This window comes from Lygodium microphyllum, chromosome 10 (assembly GCF_053477565.2).
Source record: "Lygodium microphyllum isolate KBCC chromosome 10, Lygodium_microphyllum_v1.1.10, whole genome shotgun sequence".
Lineage (NCBI taxonomy): Eukaryota > Viridiplantae > Streptophyta > Polypodiopsida > Schizaeales > Lygodiaceae > Lygodium > Lygodium microphyllum.
Window position 1 is genome coordinate 58,867,136 of NC_141144.1, and position 25,482 is coordinate 58,892,617.

General features: G+C 45.7%; 1 pseudogene; it reads left to right on the forward strand.

Annotated features, from left to right (window-relative positions):
• The first annotated feature begins 11,078 nt into the window (after positions 1–11,078).
• The window catches only part of LOC148030038 (uncharacterized), an 85,225-nt pseudogene continuing 70,821 nt past the window's right edge, over positions 11,079–25,482 (forward strand).

Sequence of the window (25,482 nt, forward strand, 5' to 3'; positions counted from 1 at the left end):
ACTAGCCATAGCTCTCGGCCCAAGGATACTCCCATGCGACCCAATGTGACTGGATCAACTCAGGATCGATCCACACAGGTGAGTGTTCAGAGGACAATAAAATACACGACCACGTCCGATCGCCCCAGGGACTCCACACTGCGATCCACCAAGAGTGACCAACCCACTGGACTAAACGCCACTGCTCCTGACCAAGGATCGCAGCAGTCGCAGCCCTCGGTTGTGACCGCACCCCTTGCGAAACGTGTCCCTAACACTTCGTCTGAGGAGGAGGTACTGCAACCAGTAGCCTTGACAACTCCCATCCATCCCAAGCCCCTGAAGCCTAGGCTCGAGGAGAAACCCTCAAAGGTGTGGCCAAGGAAATGACGCACCAAACCACTTAACCTAGCAAGGCTATTCAGCGGGCCACGGCTATGTTCCATGAGGGCACGCTAGAGAAAGGAAATGCTAAGGCACAACAACGGTTGACCTAGTCCAAGGTCCTGACCCATTGAGAGATATGCCTTCACTGACCAGGAGAAAGAGGCAAAAACAATGCAAACAACAGCAGTCACAGGTGGTCATGGACTCCAAGAGCGTTAACACCAAGAGCGCTGGAGAGCTGGGGAATAAAGCATCATGTCCATCCACCACTAAACCCATTGATGTCCCTCCTACTAGCGGTGAACCCTCAGACACATTAGTGTGCTCTGAAAAGTTAAAGCAACCGTTGCCACCAACAGTTTCTTTCAACGCTCAATCCACCGACAATAGAACTCTCATTGACCAATCAAGAGTGGAGATAACGCTGCCACAACAAGGCGACAAATTCATACCAGTCATGTCCAAAGAGAACCATGACGCAATGACAAAGCCTCAAGAGAACCATGGAGATCCCAAGCACATGAGCACTCCTAGCATTGATCGATCTTGCTCTTCTAGGCCTGAACCCCCAACTACACTAAAGCCCAGGCAAGCTCCTAGAGCCTTGCGTGAGATGGCAACAGAGCAAGCCCTCGTCGAACATAGAGGTGTCTCAGAATGCCTAGCTAAGTTGGATGCCAAGCTCAAGGTGTTCACACGTGTCTATGTCCTGGAAGACATGCGCGCATTTCCTAAAGAGTAGCTTGGAGACTACTTGCCCTTCCCTTTATCTTTGGAAGAGCAGGAACACCTTGATGAGCACTATACCAAGCTCCTGCACGAACGCTTGCGACTCATCTCAGGCGAGGAAGCAGACGAACTGCGCTTAACTGTCACATTCGATGAGGCACTCTGCCAACCGAATCTCGTAGACATAGAGCAACTAAAGCGATTGTCAGCAGGCCAAAGTCGATTTGAGCAGCGTTGATGTGAAAGCCGCGTTGCAATGGCCAAACTAGGGGCTCAGATCATGACAATCTCTGAGGAGCGATTGGCCAAATGGCGGTCCCAGAGAGACCCAACCTATGTGGCACCAACTTCCCTTCGAGTGCTGACTACCATTCGGGGTAAGGACTTGGCTGAACCAAGCCAAGAAAACCCTCTACTTGATAAGGTTCTCACTGAGGAGGAGTTACATGTCGCCAATAGACTCGGACAAGGTTCCATGCTACTCGATGTGGCGAAATATCTATCAGTATTGAGTAAGCTGCCACGTGTACTAGATGCGTGTGCCACGCTTCAGTACAATCCCGAGTTCTACAATTGGTTTCTATCCTAGTGAAGTGACAAGGATTCGAAAAAATGTATATGTATATAAACAATGGTTTTTGTGTCACCCTGTATAGACATCATCAACACACACAAGCAATAAAAACCCAAGCGTAGATAGAAGAATCGGGGCCAATAGGCTATGCTAGGCCGGTCCCCCTTTCACCAAATCATGTCCACCTCCGGGCAAAGGGCATGCACCTGCATTGCCACCATGGAAAACCCTGACCAACATCCCTCATGATGTAAGCAGGGCGCAGTCCCTCTCTACACACTTTTTCCTTCCCGGCCTATCCTTCCGAGGATGAGCCCTCCAAACGTAGGACCACCAACCGATGTAACTCAGCATGAGTCAAGATTTGCTCATAGTTAGAGGCCAGAGGGACACCCTTACAATGAGTACAACATGTTCCGCGCCTTCTCTTCTAGTCATATCCCTCCTATGCGAACAATCTTATTCCATATCAAGGCCTAACCCTTGGATTGCATCTTGTAGGCTTCCAGAAGGAACACATGGAGAACCGCGGACATCTGGCGTGCAGAGACGCTCTTCGCAGACGACGGGAGCATGCGACACGCGCCTCTCTACCGGTACGCTATGTACCCACTCTCAAGAAATATGCAAAGAAGCGCGGGCCTAAACGGCACCGTCCCAGACGAAGGCCTAAAAATCCTCGAACCAGGAAAGTCAAAGCTTAGCTAAGCGTGCAAGCCGTGGCAACACCAGTTGCACAAATCCCCCACGAGCGCTCAAGCACCAGAGGCCCAAGAGCAGAAAAGGCGGCCAGGGACAGGGAAGAGTTCGACGAATTAGTTAAAAGAATTCTAGAACTGGCAACGGCCCGATACTATACCATCCATGTCCCGGCCGATATGTGCCCTACCCGACCTCACGACAATCCCGCACCAGCACTAGCTTAGTCACCCAACCAATCGGACTCACCCCGCCTAGTAGAAATCGACTAAGCCCTAGGATGTACGAGCAGCTTAACAAGTTATCAGGACCTAACTTTTTGTCTTTTTGATGGGTGAAATGGAAACTCCCCACTCATGCAACTTCTGCTACCTATAGCTAATGTATGCCACATCTTTGACAAGCGATCGCATATGCAGTACGATTAGCATCATAGTATTTCGAAAAGTCATGTTTTAACATAACTACATCTGTTGAATTACTTAACGAAATCAAGCATGTGCTCTCACGATGTGACAAGTGGATGCAGGATAACACAGGTCTTTATGCAAACATGGGCTTTCTTGGGTCAAGCTCTGCACTCACGACGGGAGGCTCTGCAATCGAACCGGTATCGCAACAACGGCCCCCTAACAACGAGGCTAGGGAAAATTCATCATGGTCACATCCATTTCCCGCGCCCTCGAGGCTTGACATGTCCCAATCCGTGGAAAAGCTCACAGCCCCCGCATATTGCAATGGTTGTACTGTGGACAACAAAAAAAAAAAGGAAAGAAAAGAGAAAATAAAAAACACATCTACAGGCACATCACCACACCTAGGGATCCTCAAATTAGGTGCGTTCAGTGACCTTGGTCGGCTGGCTCCGTCTCTAGTCCCCTAGACCCCTAACGTCACCCACAATACTTCAGGGCACATCACGAGCAAGATAGCCCTAGGAAGCTTGTCTCGAAACCTGTCACCATGTACCATTCCCACAATTCCCTCTCACACTGCCTTAAAACCATGGCAACCACTTGGGGCATGCACCGCACGAAGGGCCATGAACAATACATCGTTCTCATCCACAGGCCAATATCACCCACCTCCGGCTCGTACACTATTCCTGTGCCCTATCCTACTACGTCTACAATCACAATGCACACAATGGCGCACCCACCTTCACATGTAATTCTTTCCACCATGGACCACTTTGCTTCATCCACACGATGTTATGAGCCGCCGACTGCACTCTTCTACCTACATAATATCTAAGTATGCACGGACACTCACATAATATCTGCACTAAAGTCTATACACAGTTTGGGTCCTCAAGTGCAGGACAATACTCCAGGCTTGCTTAGAGTTCGATTTGTCTCCCAAACTAATCAAATTATGTCTTGCGCACGATAAAAAGACTAGCACTACCCTTAGGGAGAGACCACATGGGAGGTTTTTTCAATTGCAAGTATTGACGACTCCAACAAAGGTGTCATTCGCTCTTCATCAACACTCCACTCTGAATTCCTATCCTTATCACCCTGTAAGCCTGCCATGACTCATCATACACTGAATCCCCAACAAACTGCCACTTGTACTCCATCTGTGCAACCTCCCAAATTATAGCCCTACCACCAACTCCAATTGCCCTACCACCTCCAACTTAACCCACCAACGTGCCCCCAACGACCTTCCTCTCCACCACTACTGGCACTCTGCCATCGCAACCCCCGGCGTCCTTGCCACCCACGTCTTCGGTGCATGCTAACGCCTGCTACCTACGACGGTGAGTGCCATGGGACTGGCACTCGTCTAGGAGGGGGGTAATGTTAACCCCAACACGAAGAAAGCAGAAGGAACTAAAAAAGATGCAGGGAAAAGGCGGAAAAAAGGTAGCTCGATTGAAGAAAGAAGAGGAGAAAAGGCCAAAAGCGCAAGGGCAACCTTAAAGGTCCAAGGCAGTTGCAAAAAGGGGAAAGGTGCATTTTAAAATACAAAGGCGCACCCTGAAATCTTGTAAAAGAGTGCTAGGCGGTGGAAAATCCGGAAAGCTAAAACTCAAGACAAAGACAAAGGCTAAGGCAAAGAGAAACGAAAGACAAAGGCGCACAAGGAAAAGCGCAAGTCAAAATTCTTGTAAAAGAGCGTAAGCGCACCATGGTTTAATTCAAGGAGCGCCGGGCTCTCACCCGTGCAATTTGTAAATGTAGACGGGTAGTGGAAAGAAAGCTAGGAAGATAGAAGGGCAATGAGAAAAAGGGCCTAGGCTACGGCTGACCATGTAAAAAAGGGGAAAAGGGGATGATCGCCCAAAAAGGGATTTAGGGTTTTGTATATAAAGTTGAAAAGTGAATGAGAAGCTCATTCTTGTGTGTGGCAAAAAGTGGCTCTCCTCTTCTTCTTCTTCTTCTTCTTCTTGCTTGCTTGAGCTTGTGCTTGAGAGAGGGAGTGTGAGAGTGTGAGGGAGTGAGAGTGTGAGGGTGAGGGACTGTGGAGCCCCAAGAGGAACACCAAGGAAAAGGGAATTCTCTTGCAAGAAAATCTATTTTGTAACATCAACAAGCTTTTTTATTAGGTTTTATATGATTACAATGAAGAAAAGAACACCAGGCACAACAAATCTTCATGCAGCATCATGTAGATCTCCCACGGATTTGATAGAATCAACCATATTCTTCAATATCTTCACAAATTCCATCAATAGAACAAAGAAAGCAAAGGAATACACCATCTTTGAATGGAAATACATCACATAGTATTCATCTTCAATATCTTCATAGTCTTCTCTCTCAATCTCTCATATACAATCACTCTGTTTTAGTAGAATTGGCTATCTCTAACTCTCTCTCTCTCTCTCTATCAATAATACATCATATCCTCACTACAATATCTCATAATCACTCTTAATAATCCTCCTTAGGTCGTGGATACCCCTCCCAAGAGGTGTGTCTGATATAAAGAGTCACCAGAGCCACTACAGTATCCTTTCATAGTTCACCACTGTCACTTCACTTCAGTCTTTACTTGAGTCTTCAGCAACTACTTCTTTCACTTCTTTTATCTCTTTTGCACTTGTATTCACCTCTTTCCAAGGCTAGAAAAATTTCCCAAGCTACACTCTCATCCAACAGAACACATACAGAAGCATACAGAACAGTCACAGTACAGTACCAGAACAGAGACAGTACAGTTACAGTACAGAGGTAGAAGCTCTACAAAAGATCTACAGAAGGTTACAAAAGGTCATCAAAACCTCATAACTCATACTCAAACCATTCCAAACTCTCAAAAACTATTCAATAAGCTTTCACAAGATCTCAATCTTCATCAATCATCAATCATGCTTCATACAGAGAGAAAACAGAACAAAACAGAAGCTATACAGAAGGTATACAGAACCAATCAGAACCTATCAGAACATCACAGAACCTCATCTCTCCACTGAAAATCATTATGAACTTCCAAAACATAATCAATATCATCCAAAACACTCTCAAACCACTTCCAAACCAATCAATCATCTCATAAAATCAACCATTCAGCTCTCAAAAACAACAAAAATCAGCTAAAAAACAAGTCATTTCAACACTCAACATATCCCCACACTTAATAAGGAAGCGTCTTTGCGACCCAGGAAAAAGGGAATACAAGTTCATTCAAAAGCTCAACTTGATCTTTAATATATCTTCAAAAATAGTCCATCCAACCACGACCCCAACTTATCACCTGTATCTGATATAAAAATACAACGAAAGGAAAACCCTTTATACATTAACACTTCTTATCAAACTGAAAATCACAACAAACTTATAAAGGATATAAGAGGTTTCTTCTTCTTCATCATCATCAACATCTTCTTCAACTATCCAACCACGACCCCATCACCACAATTCTCCAAAATGTAGCTCGCACAAAAGCAAATCGAATAGGCAACCACCACGATCTTATTACATAAATTAACCCACAACACAAACACTACACACAACAAAACCATCTAAATGACTCCTCCAAAAAGAGAGATTTGATCATTAAAAATCATCCACCATGCATTGGAAAGATATCAATGAAGATGATCCCTCTTGAAAGATTTGTGATTTTGGAAACGATCCATAGATAAGGATTCATCTACAAATGTCTTGGGAGGATTCTGAAAAAACTGAAGGCAGCACATACTTTCCAACAGAACAAGGTATCTGCTAGGCAAACAGAGGGCATGAAAGTACAATATATCCAGCTGCTGGGAATCAATGCTCACATTGACATTCATGCACAACTTTGGAATAGGCTTTGAATCATTATGAGAATGCCTATGCATATACGCCAGGTACCAAGCAAAATGAGCAGTCAATCTCACCGAAGGATCCAGAGACTGTGAATATTGGTGAGCAAAATGCATATAGTTCTGATATGCTTGACTGGCAGTTATCCATTCTCCTGGAATTATTGGCCAGTTTATCTGAGGTCCTGTAAGAGAATCATTCGAGATCCATCCCCTTCTTCTGGAAATCTAATGATCAAACCCGTCATAGTCACTAACCAACTGAGGTGGTTGAGATATAGAAGTGGCAGGAGATGGAAGTGGAATAAGTAAAAGTGGATGAAGAGATGGATAGGCAAAATCATAAAAGGAGGAATAATTTAAAGAAGGAGTGGCTGAAATTTTTAGGGAATCACTTAGAAAGGGTGTTAACTGATAAATAGGAAAGGTAGAAGGTACATGAATGGATGGAGAAGGATATGGTGGAGAAGGGGAAAATACTCTATCCTCGATAAAAGAACAATATGTAAAGATGGGAATTTGAGGAAAATATTGAGGTTGAAAAAGAAGGGGTAAGATGGTTCTGGAATTGGTTTGATAGAGTGAAAGCTATATATCATAACGGTGAGCCATTTGTTGGTAATACAGTAAGGTAGGAACAGAAGGACCTAAGATAGATCTTCTCTGATAGGCATCAAAAAAGGTAGAATCAAATGGATTATGTTTGGAAAGATAAGCTAAGAGATCCACCCTCAGTTGATTAGTGCTCTGGACATAGGTAGGGGTTGTGTTCTGTCTTTGATTCAGGACCACAGAATCAATCATGGTATGCCAGGAATTATCAAGGCAAGTAGCCACTTTGGAGGAGTAACTCTGAAACATGTCATCTATTCGTAACTCCAAATGGTTAACATACAAAACAGCTTGTAGAACCACGCCTCCCACATACCAAGCCATATCCACTTCATCTGGAATCAACAAGTCTCCTCGTAGATACATATATGACATCAACATGGTATCGGTCGTGACAGAATCTTCAAACACCATACGGACCACCTCTGTCAGCAACTCAGGAGACCAAGCCCCACTCCAACCATCCTTTGGAATAGAAAGATTCATCGTAGAGAGCTTCATGTAAAAGGCCAACTTCTGTAATTGGTAATGGACAAAGAAAGAATGGTCCATAGGAACATATTCCTGGAATTGCTCAAATGAAGACTATAGCAAATCCATACAAGATTGCAATCTTTCCACCTTATCTTGGAAGAGAGGACACAAGGTAGCCTGTATCTGAAGAGTTGCCAAGTCCTGCTGTGAGAGAGAAGGGATCAAGGGAGCATTAGGGCTTGGAGGAACAGACCGTGACTTGGCCAGTTGATCTTGCAACTGCTTGATTTGGGAAGCTTGTGATTCCACTGTGTCATTAGCAGTCTGTAAGGCTGAAAGTTTGACATCTAAAAGAGTTTGGAACTCTTGCGCTTCTTTGGACATCCTCTCCTTCTCCTCTGAGAGGCTAGTAACCTCTGATTGAGCCTCTATTAACTGAATCTTCAAAGAAGATATCTCATTTCTTTGGGTTTCAATCAGTTGGGTTTGTTGCTCCATCTGCTTAAACAAATCTGCTAGGGTATCCTTAACAGAGGCTAACTCAGATGTTGCCTTATGCAACTGGTCCTTAGACTGCATCAGTTCTTCATAAAAGGAAGCGTACAGCTATTGAACACAAGCTGTCTCACTGACAGTTCAATGGAACTCTGAATGTCTTTACATAGGAAAGGAATGGCATCTCCCGAGACTAGACTGTTCAATGTGAGGAGACTGATATGTCCAATGAACCTTCTCGATGTGCTCTAAACAGGTTATTACATGTGAGATAACCAGGGAGATCACTGCCAGAGGTAGCAGGAATGGACACTGAAGGAAGAACTGAAGGAGCTTTATCTGCTACCCGCTTCAAGCGTTTGCGTTGTATGACCAGGGGAGGCAGAGAATCCAAATCCTCTATATCAATTGGTTCTGACTCATCTGAAGGTGGAGAAGGAGGTACTGGATCAGATGGAGGAGGTGAAGGCATACTCTTCTGTAAACCTGAGTAGGTCATGAAGGCAGACAAGTACGATCCATAGGTGACATTGGTAACATTGCCCCTGGTGACTTTGACGAAATGTTGATCCATCTTAGTGAGTAGGTAAGTGCTCCAATCAATAGCTACTTCTTTTAACACCATCCTCGAAGCTGTAAAGAGCTCTTTGGACAAGTAATGGGATGGTGTTTTTACAGGCATAAACCTGTCTTGGAGAAACTGACAGACCAACTTCCACACAGGATCAGTGATCATGGAAAAGGAAACTCCTGAAGAGTTGATCACCTTCTTAACATCCAGAATTTCCCTGGTCTGTTTTTGTAATAGCTTCAAAATCTCGTCGTTAGAGAAAAGCTGGCGAGTTGTAACAAAGGGTTCACCTTTGGAGGGAAGAGACAGAGCCTTCCCGAGGTCTCGAGGTGTCAAAGTCATGGAAGTACCCTGGACCAGTCCTGACTTCTTGCTGTAGGAGGCCAGAAACTCGTCACACATCGATGGATCCTCTGGAAGCAATGGAAAGGAGGCAGCCACGAAAGTGGTGAGTCCCGCCTTCGTGAGAGGCTCAAAAGTGAGTAGGAAAGAGTAATCCCTACTGACTAGTGGGACATACTGGATAGGGGGAGGAGCGTGAGGCGCCATTCAGATGGTTACACACACACCACAACACAGACAATCAAGGAGAATACCTACAAAGCAACAGACAAAAACCAAGGATAAGATATCAACCAAAGCGGTAAAACGTGACTCGACCAACTATCCCCAAGCAAACCACAGCCTAGAAAAAATTCGACATGACCTCTACACATATGCGACCGAAAGCTTCATGCTATGCAACATGCAAACACCCAAATCCCCGTATCAGGCAATAAAGAAAAAAACTACACACCGTACCCTTAACCGTAACAAAGAAACTAAACCAAAACATAACAACAACCCACACATATCAAGACCACAACTTTGATAATCAGGTTTGACCATGGAGACAACTCCGAAGACTTCGCGTACCCATCCCACGAAACAAGTTCATTAAAAAGGAGAAATAAGTGCAGTGAGGGGGAATTAATTTAATGAAAAGTTCATTTTAATAAATTATTAAGAAATGGGTGAATTTTTATTAAGTGATAAACCTTATCAAGAAAACGGCGGTTCCTTCTTAAAATTTTAATTACCAATTATTAGGTTAAAGCGGTGCTTTAATCCGAATCCCGGACTTCGATACCCAGACTGGGTCTCCAAATGCAAGTTCATTTATTAAACATTAAGGTGATGTGGAGTGCTTTTTTGCCAGCGCGTGCTCTTGTGACGGCTGATTCATTTTAATTAAAAATATTAAAGTGCTTCTTAAGCGCACTTAGCGCGTGCTAAGTGAACGGCGGGTTAATTTTTATTTAAAAAATGGTGTGTTTAGCGCGAATGCGCATGCCATGGTGGTGTTTAGGGTTCATTTTAAAAATTAAACCGTGGATTTTGGGATAGTGGGAAAAAAATAATAAATATAAAAAATGAAAAAAATACCTGGTAGTGGGTGTATGGGAATGCAATGAATGCGCTTTTCTCAATCCAAAAGGTATCTTGATTTTTTTCGAGATTTTTCAGTGTGTGGTTTGAATTAAAAATGATTTTTTATTTTTGATGAATTTAGGTGTTTAATGAAGTATTTTGACAGCTTAGAAAATATGCCAAAAATAAATAAAAATGTTAATGTAATTTTTAGGAATTTTTTGGCAATTAAAATTGAATTTTTTTAGCATTTTTAATGAATTTTTTTCATTTTTTGGTATTTTTAAAAGAATTTTTAATTTGAAAATGGTTTGAATTTTGTTTTTACTAAAATGTTCAGTTTAGAAAAATGTGGCAATTTGCTACAGAAATATTGAGGATTTTTTTAAGATTTTTCTATAATTTTTTGTGAATTTTAAATGATTTTTCATTATTTTTTGTAATTTTCAATGTATTTTGAAGGTTTGCGGGTTTTTGAATTAAAAATCCGGGAATATACCCAGGAATGGACTGCGTGTCAGCTGCGTGTGAACAGCCGGCTGCACACCACCTCACGGACCAGCTAACGTGCGTCCCCGCGCGTGAACATCCACTAGCAGTCTCCCGCACACGAACACGCACAAGCACAAACACGCGAACAGCCACGTGTGTGTGTCTGCGTCTCGAGGGAGAACAGGGGTTTAGGAAGGTTGGTTTCTGCGGTTCTGCAGGGTGTGGGGTTCTGCGGTTCTGCAGGGGAACAGGGGTTTGGGTGGGGTTCGGCGGTTCTGTGGGGGAACAGGGGTTTGGGTGGGGTTCGCGGTTCTGCGGGGGGGGGGATAGGGGTTTTGGTGGGGTTCGCGGTTCTGCGGGTGTGCCTGTGGGGGGGAAGGGGGGCTTGGAGGGTAGCAATGGGTGGGGCACGTGGAGCAGCAGGAGTGGACAGGGGACCCACGCGTGAAGAGGGCAGGCGCGGGCGGCAGAGCTCCACGTGGCGGCGGCGCCAGAGGAGGGGTGCACGGCGTCGTGGAGCAAGGGCGCACAGGGCTGCAGCAGGGAGGCGTCACGTCAGTGGCGTGGGCGCAGGGCGCCGAGGTGGGGAGGAGGAGCGGGCCACAGGCGACAGCGAGGCAGGGCGCAGCGTCGAGGTGGCAGGCACACGTCGTGGAGGAGGGCGGCATCCAGGACTCCAAGGCGGCACTCGGCGGCGGCGTCGACAGCGTGGGGCAGGGGCGCAGCACGCGGGCTGCAGGAGGCCACAGAGGTGCTGTCGAGCGTGGTACACGAGGCGGGCAGGGAGGCAAGGCGCCAGAGGGCAGCGCGATGGCGGGCAAGGAGAAGAGGGAGGAGGCGTGGAGTAGGGAGGGGAGGAGAGGAGCAGAGGAGGAGGAGGGGAGGAAGGAGAAGAGTAGGGGAAGAAGAAGAGGAGAAGGGGAGGGTGAAGAAGAAGGAGATGGAGGTGGAAAGGGAGGTGGAGAGGGAGGGGAGGAAGCACGCAGGGAGGGGAGAAGGAGAGAGGTAGTTGGGGAGGGGTCAGGGAGAGAGAAGGGTGGGGGGGGGGGGGAAAGGGAAGGGTGTGGGGGGGGGTGGAAAGGGTGGGAGGGCCCATGGGATGGGAGGTGGGCATAGGGGAATGGGCAGGGGCCCATGGGAGGTGCTCGGGGGAAAGGATAGGGGAAAGGGGGTGGGGGGGACCATAGGGGAATGGGCAGGGGGGCCCATGGGATGGAACGGGCGTGGCCCACGGGGAGTGCCGATAGGGGAATGGGCGAGGGCCATCAAAGAAAGGCGTACCCCTGTCCCGCGTGCATGCGCGGGGCGGGGTAAAAAAAATTTACCGTGACGGGATCGAAAGAGTGCCCGGATGGCGGTACGGGTCACGCGGACGCGACCGAGGCAAGTGGAGACGCGTAAAATCGAAAATGGGCGCGTTCATGCGCAGGACGAGACACGCGAAAACATGGAAAAATAAAGAAAAATTAATATCTCCCAATCCGATCATCGAGACGAAATGTCGTAAAAACAAAAAGTGGGCAGGACGGCAAGGGGAAGACAGGGAAAATGTGCAACAGGGGTTCCGGGGAAAAGACAGGGCGTTCACATGCAAAAAAACGCAAAAAATGGGTCCAAAAATACAATTAAAAATTAATAGCGAAAGATCCGTGCATCCGAACGAGGGTCAGGAAAAAGGAAAAATGTGCAAAAAGACGTGCCCGACAATCCTACCACATCAAAACATAGTTCTGACTGAGATAAGATGCGTTCACCGAAAATGGAATCGAAAATTAATATTGGACGAACCACGCGCCGGAATGACATGCAGTAAAAAGAAAAAATGTCCCTAGGAAAGGGGGTACAGGGTGGTCATGTCAAAGCGCAGTTCCGGCAGAAGTAGGAGGGGTTCACATGCGAAAAACACCAAAAATACACCCAAAAACACATTGAAAAATTAATAATAATAAATCAAGAAGTCGAAAGAGGGTGGAGGAAAAAGGAAAAAGGTAGGAGAAGGCACTGTGGGCACGGCTGTCAAATCAAATTGGAATTCCGATGGAAACAGGGCAGGTTCACATGGAAAAATGTCGAAAGATGCACGAAAAAGGCTTAAATAACCACAAAATTAATATTGGACAAACCGTGCATCAAAATGACACGGAGTAAAAAGGAAAAATGTCAGGGGAAAAGTTTTTGTCACGGAGATAACGTCAGATCACTGTTCCAAAGCAAGAAAAGCACGCTCACATGGAAAACCGGCTAATGTGCGCAAAATGCTTCAAAAATTAATAACTCGAAAACCGTGCACCGAAACAGGGGTAGGTAAAAAGGAAAAATGGTCAGTTCAAAGGGAGGAATAGGGATATAAAGCCAGACTGGAAGTCCACTAAACGTAGGGTACGTTCTCATGAAAACACAGTAAAATAAGGGAAGTAAGGAGAACTGCAAGGGAACAGCCCCGAGGGTGGGTGGAATAGAAACGGGTGGGTGGGAAGGGACCCCATCAGGGTAAAAGCAAGGCATGGCATAAAGGCATTAGCAGGTTGGCATATGCAGAAGGATATGCAATGTAGACGCGCAGGAACGCATCCCCACACTTAAAACCTTAACAGATAGGGTTAACCAAGCAACAAGGACCTAGGACCACGCCACAGGCCATCCACTAATGTCCCCACACTTAAAACATGAACGTCACTGAGAAACAGGGTGTAGGGTTAGAAAAACTTGGCCCATATTGTTGAGGATCAAGGTTGATTGTCGATGGCACTTCCTATGTCGTTGTCGGCTGCAGGAGGTACCAAGGTATCTTCACAGCACTCGTCCTTCATGGCAGGGACCACGCGGCAGCACCCAGGGAGGTAGCTGGTGGAAGGAATCGCAGGAAATTCACCGATGGCGAGGGATATTGCACTCAACTCACAATCACTCGAATGGAATGAAAGAGTTGTCACTCGCCCAATGACTAATATCACTCGAGGAATAATGATTGAAACCCATATCTCATACCCGGTTTAGGAATTGATAGGGGAATGGTGCAGAGGAAGTATGCCAGGGTGCACAATTGATGGTGCATTAGTGCGTCCAACCCGTCTAGCATAGGTGCAAGAAGGAAGGCAAGGGAGCCTTACAGTGCAGTGTACCGAATAGGGTGGCGTGTCCTATGATGATGGTAGAGACCCACCCCGTGGGTGCATACGGAAATGGGAACATACCTGACTCCAAGTGTCGTAACGTCCCTCAATCTCACCTCTTGGTAATTGATTGAAGAAACTCTAGTCACACTCAGCCCACCCTCTGTCTCACGCTCTGTTGATAGATACAGGAGGGTAGCCCTTTCCTGAAACCCATTGATGTAATTCTCACGGTCACTTGTGCAAAGGTTGTATGCCTTGTGCGCATTTGATGGTGCAACTGTGCATCCCGCCCTGTGCCGGCATACGGTGCGAGAAGGAAGGCCAGGGAGCCTTATGGTGCAGTGCACAGAAACAAATTGTGCTTTGTGCATTGAGAGGCCCATCCCGTGCGTGCAACACTTCATTCACACTTCTCACCTCTCATTTGATTTGAAGGGAAAAGACTGGTCACTCGCCCCACCCTTTGTCTCACACTCTGTTGATAGTTACAGAGGGCAACCATACTCACTTCCCCATCTAGTTAGGATGAACGCTGGCGTCACTCAATTGTTGTTGATGAAGATCGTTGTGTCTATTGTTGTCATCAAGGTGTTGAAGATGAGGCATACCCAGGGAGGCAGCCAACAAATATGGTACTTCAATTGGTTGTAGAAAAGATCGTCTACGAAAGGGGGCAGATAGACTGATGAAGTTGCAGAGATAGCGCACCAAGGGAGGTGGCTTCAAATTTCTTCTGGACAATTTTCTGCTGGCGAGTCAGTTATCCTGAACTGCGGGGTGCTACCACCTTTTCCACAGCCAGCTTCCCGCCCAAGGGTGTGTGCCACCTTTTCTTGGAGCGAGGCCTGCTATGACAGGGAATTTCTTCCTTTTCTCCCATAACAGATTTTTTTTTCATTTTTCTTTTTTTTTTCTTTTTTTTTCTTGTTTTCCCCTATTCCCGAGGGTGTCTCCACCTTTTCTCGAAGAATAGGTCGGCATGACAGGGACCTAAGTCCTTTTCTCCCATGACCGATATGTATATTTTTTTCTTTTTCTTTTTCGATTTAAGAAAGGGAATGGTAGAAATACCATTTGTCAGAACCCACCTCGCCACTGTCGCTGGTGGAAAATAGAGGATAAAATATCACGGCTGGAAGATGGGGTTGAGGGGACAGAGGGTTGCGTCCACTTCATTAGGAGTGGCTGAAGAAAGGCTATCAGAAGTAGTATCATAAGAGTGATAGTACCACGCCAACGGGGGAAAGGATCAGGTGACCGTGATTGTCAAGATTCCCAAGGAGGGAAGTACTTCTTCAGGCGATATCCATTGATCAGGAAGGGATCATCAGAGGCATCAACGGTCTGCACTTGGACAGAGCCATTAGGGTTGGCGGCAAGTATCTTATATGGGCCCATCCACCGCTGTTGAAGCTTGCTAGGAAACTTACCAAATCGTGAATCATAGGCTAGGACCAAATCACCTTCTTTGAACTCCTTGTGCTTGATGAAGCTGTCATGGTAAGCCTTACGTCGAGCTTGCGTGGCTTCCATGCACTGTAGAGCCATCCTGCGAGTTTCGTCCAAACATTCCAGGTGCAGGAGATGGCATTGCAGTGAATCATCGTCCCCCAAACGCTCTTTGATAGCCACTCGCAAAGAGGGCAATTCCAGTTCAACAGGGAAAACAGCTTCTGTACAGCTGGAAGGGTGTCTGTCATGTTGCTGCTTTATGGGAGGTTCTGTACGCCCAGAGGGCCTCTGTAAGTCGATCATCCCAGTCACGACAATGTGCGGTAATCGTCCTTGTCAAGATCGAGCAGAGGATGCGATTCGTGACTTCGACTTGGCCGTTGGCTCGGGGGCAATAAGGAGTGGACTTGCAATGGCGGATCTTATACAGCTCTATCAACTCTTCCATGACTTTATTAATGAAATGAGTGCCTCTGTCACTTACCAGCTCTAAGGGACTGCCAAAACGGGTGATGATATTCTCGTACATGAATAAGGCCATGCTGTTATCATTGTCCCGCTTTAGGGCTTTAGCTTCACACCACTTTGTAACATAATCCGTACATACGAGGATGTATCTGTTCTGCTTCCTTCTGGTAGGAGGATCGATTGGGTCTATGAAGTCGATTTCCCACTTCTCAAATGGCTTCAAAGGAAGGATAGGTTGTAATGGCATGGCACCTGTCTTGGTAGGTTTCCCCATTCTCTGACAAGCATCATATCTTTTACAGTAATCATAGGCATCCTTATGAATGGTAGGCCACCAGTATCCTGCTAGCAAAGCCTTCCTGGCTGTGGCTTCTCCTGCAAAGTGGCCTCCACATGGCTCGTTATGGCAAGCCTTCAGAACAATCCCAATCTCATCTCCTGCAACACATCTTTTGAGCACTTCATCTTTGCCTTTCTTGTACAGTGCACCACCTAGCAGGGTATAGGGGGCTGATTCCAATAGAAGCTTCTTCCTTTCTCGACTAGAAATACCAGGAGGGTACTGTTGGGTTGCCAGCAGATGGCAATGTCTGCATACCAGGGGGTTACAGTTTCTACTAGGAATAGGGAAGCATCAGGGAGGTCTGGATCATCCTACTCCTCATCTGCAATTTGTGGGATACACGACAGATGATCAGCCAGAACATGGGAACGACCAGGCTTAGTAATTACCTCAAAGTCGAACTCTTGGAATAGAAGGAGGCATCTCATCATTCGTCCGTTCACGTCCGCTTTCTTCATCAGGAAGGACAGGGCCTCATGATCCACATAAAATTTAAAGTGGGTAGATAGGAGGTAATGGCGGAACTTCTCTAGGGCAAACACCATTGCCAAGCATTCCAGCTCTGTCACTGTATAGTTCCGTTCCCTATCAGTGACTTTTCGGCTTGCGTAATAGATCGGTTGATCTAATTTCGAGGAGCCCTTCTGGCAGAGAACTGCGCCTAAGCCTTCAATGGATGCATCAGTGTGTACATGGAACTCTTTCGTCCAATCAGGAGGTTGCAGAATGGGTGCCTCAATTAGACACTGCTTCAAAGTGTTGAAGGCTGTGTCACATTCTTCCATCCAAACAAACTCTGCATCTTTCCTCAGAAGCTTGTGCAAGGAGGTTGCCTTTGTTGCAAAATGGGCTATGAACCTTCTGTAGTAACCCACATGGCCTAGGAATCCCCTCAACTGTTTGAGGTTGGTGGGTGCTGTTAGAGCTGCGATCTTTTCGATCTTTGCAGGGTCTGTTGATATCCCTTGTGCAGAGACAATGTGGCCCAACAGAACTCCAGAAGAGACCCCAAAGATGCATTTTTCGGGGTTGAGGGAAATCCCATACTCCCGGCATCGGTCAAAGCATTGTTCCAGGTGTCCCCAGTATTCCCGGATCAAACGATAGACACAGAAGTCATCCAAATATACCTCAATAAAGTCATGCAGATGATTTTGGAATGCGGCCATCATGACTCACTGGAAGGTAGCAGGGGCATTACAGAGCCCAAATGGCATCACTCGATAAGCGCAGGTCCCCCATTCTGTGGTGAAGGTTGTTTGGGATTCGTCTTCTTCTGCTATCTGCACTTGGTTATATCCACTGAATCCATCCAGAAGGGAATAAAGCTCATGTCCTGCCACTGTGTCCAACAGTTGGTCTGTGAAAGGGATAGGAAAGTGATCCTTCTTCGTCTTGGAATTCAACTTGCGGAAATCTACACAGATTCGCAATTTGCCATTCTTCTTGGGTACCACCACGATGGGTGAAACCCATTCACTATTTGCCATTGGATAGATGAACTCGGCTTCCAGAAGCTTCAGCAGCTCTGCTTTCACCAATGTGGAATAATTCGGGTTCATTCGCCTCTGTCGTTGCCGTACTGGCTTGGCATCAGGCTCCAAGTCAATATGATGCTGACATATTGTGGGATCAATCCCCTTTAGGTCTTTGTATGACCACACAAACACGTCCAAATTCTCTTTCAACAAGTTGTACAAAGTTGACAACTCCTCTTCTGGGAGGCTGCTACCTACCTTCAAGTGGCGTTCAGTGCCATCTGCATCCACAAAAGTTAACTGCCTTTCACCTTTCACTTCATGGATGAAGGTACCACGGACCGCTTCTGGATACAGATCTGACTCCTTCAAGGGAGTGGTGTCCTCTTCCGATGTCCCACTAGAATCAACTTCTTCTTTTGGTGGAGACTTAGGTTGCTCCTTGAGATGTTGAAATGGGATTAGAGCCGTTTCGGGTTTGGTTTCACGATCAATTACCTCTTGGCTTGAAGACTCATCTTCTGATGACGCATCCAGGAACATCACATAACAGGGACCCTCTGATGCCTGTTGGAATTGTGAGACTGGTGCTTGTTGACATGGTGCATCATCATCATCTTTCTTTGGCAAGGATGGTTGAGGGCGGCAAGAGCCACTGCTGAAAGATGGCTTGGTCTTCTTAATCCATTTCTTATGAAGATTTTGCATATGAGAAGATCCATTTACCAGATCAAATGGTACCATCGCCATTCTGTCCCACAGCATGAGCTCGTCTGCTTTCTGATGCTTCTGGAACTTCTTCATATGTATCCTCTTTAGGTGGGATAGACTCTTTCATCTCGCTTTCATAACCTTCTTCTTCCATATCATCTCCTTCCTCTCCTGTCTCTGTCTCTATCTCTGTCTCTGGCTCTGTCTCTGTAGGAGCTCTGTAAGAGAAGAACAGGTTCTCTGTTTCATCTTCTGCCTCTGTCTCTGGCTCTGCTCTGGCCATGTAACAGGGAGAGCAGTACATCCATGCTTCTATCTCACTGTCAGAAGTGATTTCAAAAATCGTTCCTAGTTCAGGCAGGAAGTATTCTCCCATTGATAATGGCTTTGCATCTTCTGGGAGTCGGCTTACAATATCCACTGTTAAGGAACGTGCCACTGTTTTCTTGGGAAGGATCTATTTGACAGCATCTTCATCTACTGATGTTCCATCTGTAGCCTCATTAGGGGAGTTAGAAGATAATTCCAAGGAGGTGGATCCATGCCCTTTTTGAGCACCATATAGCTTCAGCACCACTTTATTGGGTCCTCTATCCAAGGTCAAGGTTCCTTTGAACCAATCCGTCCTTGCTCTGGCTTCAAAAAGCCATGGTCTGCCCAGTAACAGAGGGTAGGATGTACCATAAGAGTTTGGCTTCACTACCAGATAGGTTAGCCAATAATCTTTTCCGGCTACTGTAGTCTTCACATATGGGAGAATACCCAAAGGCTTGATTCTGCTCTGATCCACCAGTCTGATGAGCCATTGGGTTGGTTGCACACCTTGTAGGCCTAGATCCTTCATTGTCACATCCGTCATAATGTTTACTGATGAACCACCATCAATCAATGCATTTGCAATAAAGCAGCCTTCTATCCACACGCCAGTCTCTGGGGTACTCGGATCTAGGAAGGCATTAGCCACATCCACTTCTTTTACAGGCTCTGGAGCTTTGTTGGACTTTGTTGCTGTTGAGGGAGCAATCCTTAAGCCACGTCTTCTTGTCAGTATACTTTTGAACCTTTTTCGACAACTGGGAGACAACATCAATAATTGTCGAAATGTGAGGTTTGGTTTAAAGGTATCTAGATCTCTGACCAGATCGTATTCCTTAATAGGATCCACTGGCTTCTCTAACCGGTTAGGGAATGGGGTAACACCCATTTCCATTTTCCTTGTTTCTTCCAACAGGGGCATCATGGGGACTTCTTCTGCCACTTGTGGCACCTCCTTCTTTTCTACCTCCTGGACCTCTGGTCCTGTCTCTCGAACTGTCTCTGTGACTCTCTGTGGCACTATAGTGCTCTGTACGGCACTGTCAGGCTCTATTATGTTCTATTCTTCTGGTGGAAGATTGAACTTCACTATTCTGGCAGGAGGATTATTTTCTTTTTGGATAGGTGATTCCTTCTTCTTTGCATGCATGATGGCAGCAACTTCCAATTCCACTAAATTGGAGGTAGGCTCTTGGGCCTTGGCCGGACTATAAGTAGCACTGTTTTTCACTGGGGCTGGGCTTGGACAGTCTTTTGCAGTGTGGCCTTCTCCTTTGCATCAACTACATAAGGGCTTGTAATCTACTGACCTTCTAGGATTTGGACAATTTGGTGAAATGTGTCCCTTTTCTCCGCATCTGTAACACTCTACTTCTGATCTCTGACCACTGCCAGACTGTCTTCCTCTGTAACTTTGGGATGGAAATCTTCTGGGTCCGAAATTAGGACCAAACTCTCTAGGCTTGGGTCCAATATCCTGTGTTGTCATTTTGGATTCCAGCAAGTTGAATCTTGCATCTTCTTCCTTCTTTCTCCTATCATACATCTCCTTCAGAGAGCAAATATCCTCTATATGGTTCTTCCGTAAACAGTAGGAACAAAAAGCTCCAGTGATGGCTGGTTTTCGTGTACATTCAGTGGCTAAATGGCCTGCTTGATGACACTTACCACACCAAGTATTTGACCGCATCACATCTCTTCCTGCTCCTGCAACATTGGATATGCTAGCAGTATTCACTTTCAGTGTCTGTAGCTGCTCTGTAATCACATCCATCAACTCCTTTTTTATATTTACAACTGAGTTGGATAAATAATCCTTCAAGCTTTCTCCTCCTGAGGTACTGGCAGTAGGGTTTTGAGGAGTCTCTATAATCACTGTATAAACAGATTGGGCTGGCGCAAAGGGATCTCTGTTCTGATTCTGATTCAGAGCTCATGTTTGAACTGTTGGCTGTTGGCTCCAGTTGCTAGGGTTCCACTGTTGCTGCTGATTTGGCATTGGGGAAATTGGTTGGGACCATTGTTGTTGTGGTTGAACCATCATTTGAGGCATTGATTGTGGCCACTGTTGATTTGGTGCACTGTACTGTGATACTGGGGGCATCTGTTGATAGGGGTAGGGGACTGTCCCTGGGACTGCATTTGGTGGGTACATCATTCCTGGCATCAGAGGAGGTAGGACTCCTCTCCCTGGATTCATTGCCAATCTAGCTTCCACTTTATCGTACAGTCTTGCACCTTCTGTTGCAGCTTGCAGTGTGGCTGCTCTTTGCAGCTCCACAAACTTATGGACTTCTGGTTGTAATCCTCTAAGAAACACCCCCTTCTGAATGCCATCATCTAGATTATGGTTAGTCCATCTCTTCATGATGGATTCCATTCATGAGGCATAAGCTTCTACTCTTTCTCCAGAGGACTGACTTAGGTTCATAAATTCCTCTCGCATCCGCTCTTCAAAACCTTCACGCCTGAATTTAGTGAGTAAGGCCAACTTCAAGTCGTCCCATGTGCCAAAAGTTCCTGCTGCTTGTCTCTCATACCACTGAAATGCCGTGCCCTTGAAAGTGGCAGGGAATATTGCTAACCAATGCTCAGGGGTTCTGGCATTGTTAGCCACACATGCTACCATAAACTCTGCTACATGAAGATCGGGGTCTTCATTGTACTCTCCCTTAAAAACTGGCAATGGAACTACATTCGTTGGCCTGTCATCAATATTTCCAGGACGGATCTGGCTTGGAAGTGGACCTCCAGCAGGAGGAGGAAGGGCTTGATGTGCCATTGGGACTTCTGTAAAGAGTTCCACAAGGGCGTCAAAGGCGGCTTCTACTGCGAGCTCATTCTCAGCTTTGATTTTTTATTTCTCTCTTCTCACGTACCTCTGGACTCGTTCTAACGCTTGCCTCTTTATTGCATCATTCATCAGGGGGTTGGATCCACTATGTTGTTAGTGCTCCACAGAGGGATAATAGAAGGCTTCAGTCTCTGGAGGACTCTCTTTCCAACATTTCTTCTACTTCTTCCTTTTCAACGTCTCTGAATTCTGCTTTCATGCCACTGCACAGAGGAAGGTATTCGGTTCTGAAGGTGTCAAAATGCATACGTCTGAGCATTGTGGTGGTGCCATTATCATAGTAGTGCCAGCTTCTGATGGTTTCAACAGTGTATGTTGTGAAGAACACTCTATCTACCAACTTCCAGTGGGTTGCTAATTGAACAAACAGAAGATTATCAGTGCACCAAGCATCCCATGTATCGTGCTGTTGAGCATGAACGAACAAATTCCAACTCTTTTCCTTCTTGTCTTTGTGAACCTCCACAAACCAAGACTCCTGAAGCTTCTTCACAATCTCCCACTTGATTATGTCTGAAAACTTCTCAGTGAATGCCAAATCTTCCATGGATGGTCATTCTCTCTGTTTCTGCTCTTCAGTTTGTTCCCAAACAGTTTGCCACCAAGATGCAAGTTTATGTTGCTTCATCAGGAAGAGGAAACTGTCCACTACATAGAGCATGCATCATGATGGTGATGTGTTTCCGCCATTGTGGAATGAACTTCTTGTGGAAAGTGGCTTGGATTATGAGAAATTCCAACTCTTCAGTGGAGGAAGAAACTTTACAAACATCCATTGAATTCTTCTCTTCTTGGCAATGCCATTTCCTTCATTTTCAGCCTCTTCTGGTGCTTGTTGATGGCAAGTTTCCCCGGCTGTGCACCAAAAACATGGAGCCCCAAGAGGAACACCAAGGAAAAGGGAATTCTCTTGCAAGAAAATCTATCTTGTAACATCAACAAGCTTTTTTATTAGGTTTTATATGATCACAATGAAGAAAAGAACACCAGGTACAACAAATCTTCATGCAGCATCATGTAGATCTCCCACGGATTTGATAGAATCAACCATATTCTTCAATATCTTCACAATTTCCATCAATAGAACAAAGAAAGCAAAGGAATACACCATCTTTGAATGGAAATACATCACATAGTATTCATCTTCAATATCTTCATAGTCTTCTCTCTCAATCTCTCATATACAATCACTCTGTTTTAGTAGAACTGGCTATCTCTGACTCTCTCTCTCTCTCTCTATAAATAATACATCATATCCTCACTACAATCTCTCATAATCACTCACAATAATCCTCCTTAGGTCGTGGATACCCCTCCCAAGAGGTGTGTCTGATATAAAGAGTCACCAAAGCCACTACAGTGTCCTTTCATAGCTCACCACTGTCACTTCACTTCAGTCTTTACTTGAGTCTTCAGTAACTACTTCTTTCACTTCTTTTAGCTCTTTTGCACTTGTATTCACCTCTTTCCAAGGCTAGAAAACTTTCCCAAGCTACACTCTCATCCAACAGAACACATACAGAAGCATACAGAACAGTCACAGTACAGTACCAGAACAGAGACAGTACAGTTACAGTACAGAGACAGAAACTCTACAGAAGATCTACAGAAGATTACAAAAGGTCATCAAAACCTCATAACTCATACTCAAACCATTCCAAACTCTCAAAAACTATTCAATAGGATTTCACAAGATCTCAATCTTCATCAATCATCAATCCATGCTTCATACAGAGAGAAAACAGAACAAAACAGAAGCTATACAGAAGGTATACAGAACCAATCAGAACCTATCAGAGCATCACAAAACCTCATCTCTCCACTGAAAATCATCATGAACTTCCAAAACATAATCAATATCATCCAAAACACTCTCAAACCACTTCCAAACCAATCAATCATCTCATAAAATCAACCATTCAGCTCTCAAAAACAACAAAAATCAGCCAGAAAACAAGTCATTTCAACACTCAACAGACCGTGGGGTGGAGAAGCTCTCCATCTTCTCCTCTCTTCTTCTCTTCTCTTCTTTTCTCTTCTCTTGCTCGCGGTGATGGAGCTTGGAGCGTGGAGCTTGAGGATGGAGCTTGCTTGAAGCTTGCACTTGGATCGTGGAGCTACCGGAGTGCGTGGGAGAGGAGGTAACTCAAACGGCACAGAGGTAAGCTCACTACACCCGTAGATATGGATGGCCCGTCGGCTATGTGAGAGGTAGCCATTAGTGCTCGACTTGGAACGCTTGAAACAATAAGCGGTCCGTGGGTCTTGACGGTTGAGCAAAAGCTCCCACAGTTGTGATCTATCAAAAATATTAAGAAAATCAGGAAAAATTAGTCATCTAATAATTTCTCTACAAACACGCATGTTAACCCTCAAACGAACAAAGGTGGAAAATCCGGAAAAGCTAAAACAGAAGGCAAAGGCCAAGGCAAAGTGAAACGGAAGACAAAGATGCACAAGGAAAAAAGTCCTAAATAAGGGAGAAAGGCATGCAAGGAAAAGCGCAAATCAATACTTTCATAAAAGAGTGCAAGCGCATCATGGTTTAATTCAAGGAGCGCCAGGCTCTCACCCGTGCAATTTGTAAATGTAGACGCGCGGTGGAAAGGAAGCTAGGAAGATAGAAGGACAATGGGAAAAAGGGCCTAGGCCACAGCCGACCATGTAAAAAAGGGGATAAGGGGATGACCGCCCAAAAGGGATTTAGGGTTTTGTATAATAAGTTGAAAAGTGAATGAGAAGCTCATTCTTGTGTGTGGCCAAAAGTGGCTCTCCTCTTCTTCTTCTTCTTCTTCTTCTTCTTGCTTGCTTGAGCTTGTGCTTGAGAGAGGGAGTGTGAGAGTGTTAGGGAGTGAGTGTGTGAGGGTGAGGGACTGGGGAGCAGAAGCTCTCCATCTTCTCCTCTTCTCTTCTCTTCTCTTCTCTTCTCTTCTCTTCTCTTCTCTTCTATTCTATTCTCTTCTCTTCTCTTCTCTTCTCTTGCTTGTGGTAATGGAGCTTGGAGTATAAAGCTTGAGGATGGAGCATGCTTGAAGCTTGCACTTGGATTGTGGAGCTATCGGAGTACGCGGGAGAGGAGGTAACTCGATCGGCATGGAGGTAAGCTCACTACACCCGTAGATATGGATAGCGCGTCGGCTATGTGAGAGGTAGCCATTAGTGCTCGACTTGGAACGCTTGAAACAATAAGCGATCCGAGGGTCTTGGCGGTTGACCGAAAGCTCCCACATTTTTGTTCCGTTGCCGGGACCAACGGATTCAAGCCTTGAGTGCTTGCGCGCTTTGAATCGAGTATTGAAGTAGTGTTTTTCCCGAACCAGTGCTTGAGGTAGATAGGTAGAAAGCGAGGGAGTTTGAAGAGGTATTCGATCTCCTTAGCAAGTAGGTTTTCGATTTTTTTTTTAAATTTGGAAAAGCATGTTGGAGTAGTGTAGGTGATTGCTTTGTGATTTGTATTCATTTAGGGTAAGGGAAAAAAAAAAGAAGCAAACTGTAGGGTTTTCTGTGCTGTATAACAGGCTAAAACAGGAAAATAGGGGCACAGATCCTTGGAGTACTGTTTGATTCAAGCACCACAGTGATTCCAGGCATGTTTGGCATTTCCTTGTAGTGTTTTGCACCTATCTGGAAGGCGCTGGATGATTCGGTGGAATAGACGTTGACCTAGAGGGATCGCGCGCAACTCGCGGGCCGTCGTCCGCGCCGTCGGACCAAGCCGTCCGAGTCCCAGAATCGGATCTCTCTAAAAATTGGACCACTCCGAAAATCAGACCACTTTTCCAATCTAATTCCCAGAATCGGACCAGTCCAGAATCAGATCAATCCAGAATCGGACCAGTCCCAGAGTCGGACCATCCGACTACTAGAATCAGACCACCCTGTCCAATCCGATTCCTAGAATCGGACCAACCCAAAATTGGACGTCCGATTCTGATAATCGGACTCCTAAAAATCGGACATTTGAGAATCAGACAGAAAACTGTCAAAATCGGATAGGTGTCTAGAACACAAATTTTGACGTATCTAAACCCCGAAATTGACCGCAAAAGCTATGTAGAGCTAAAG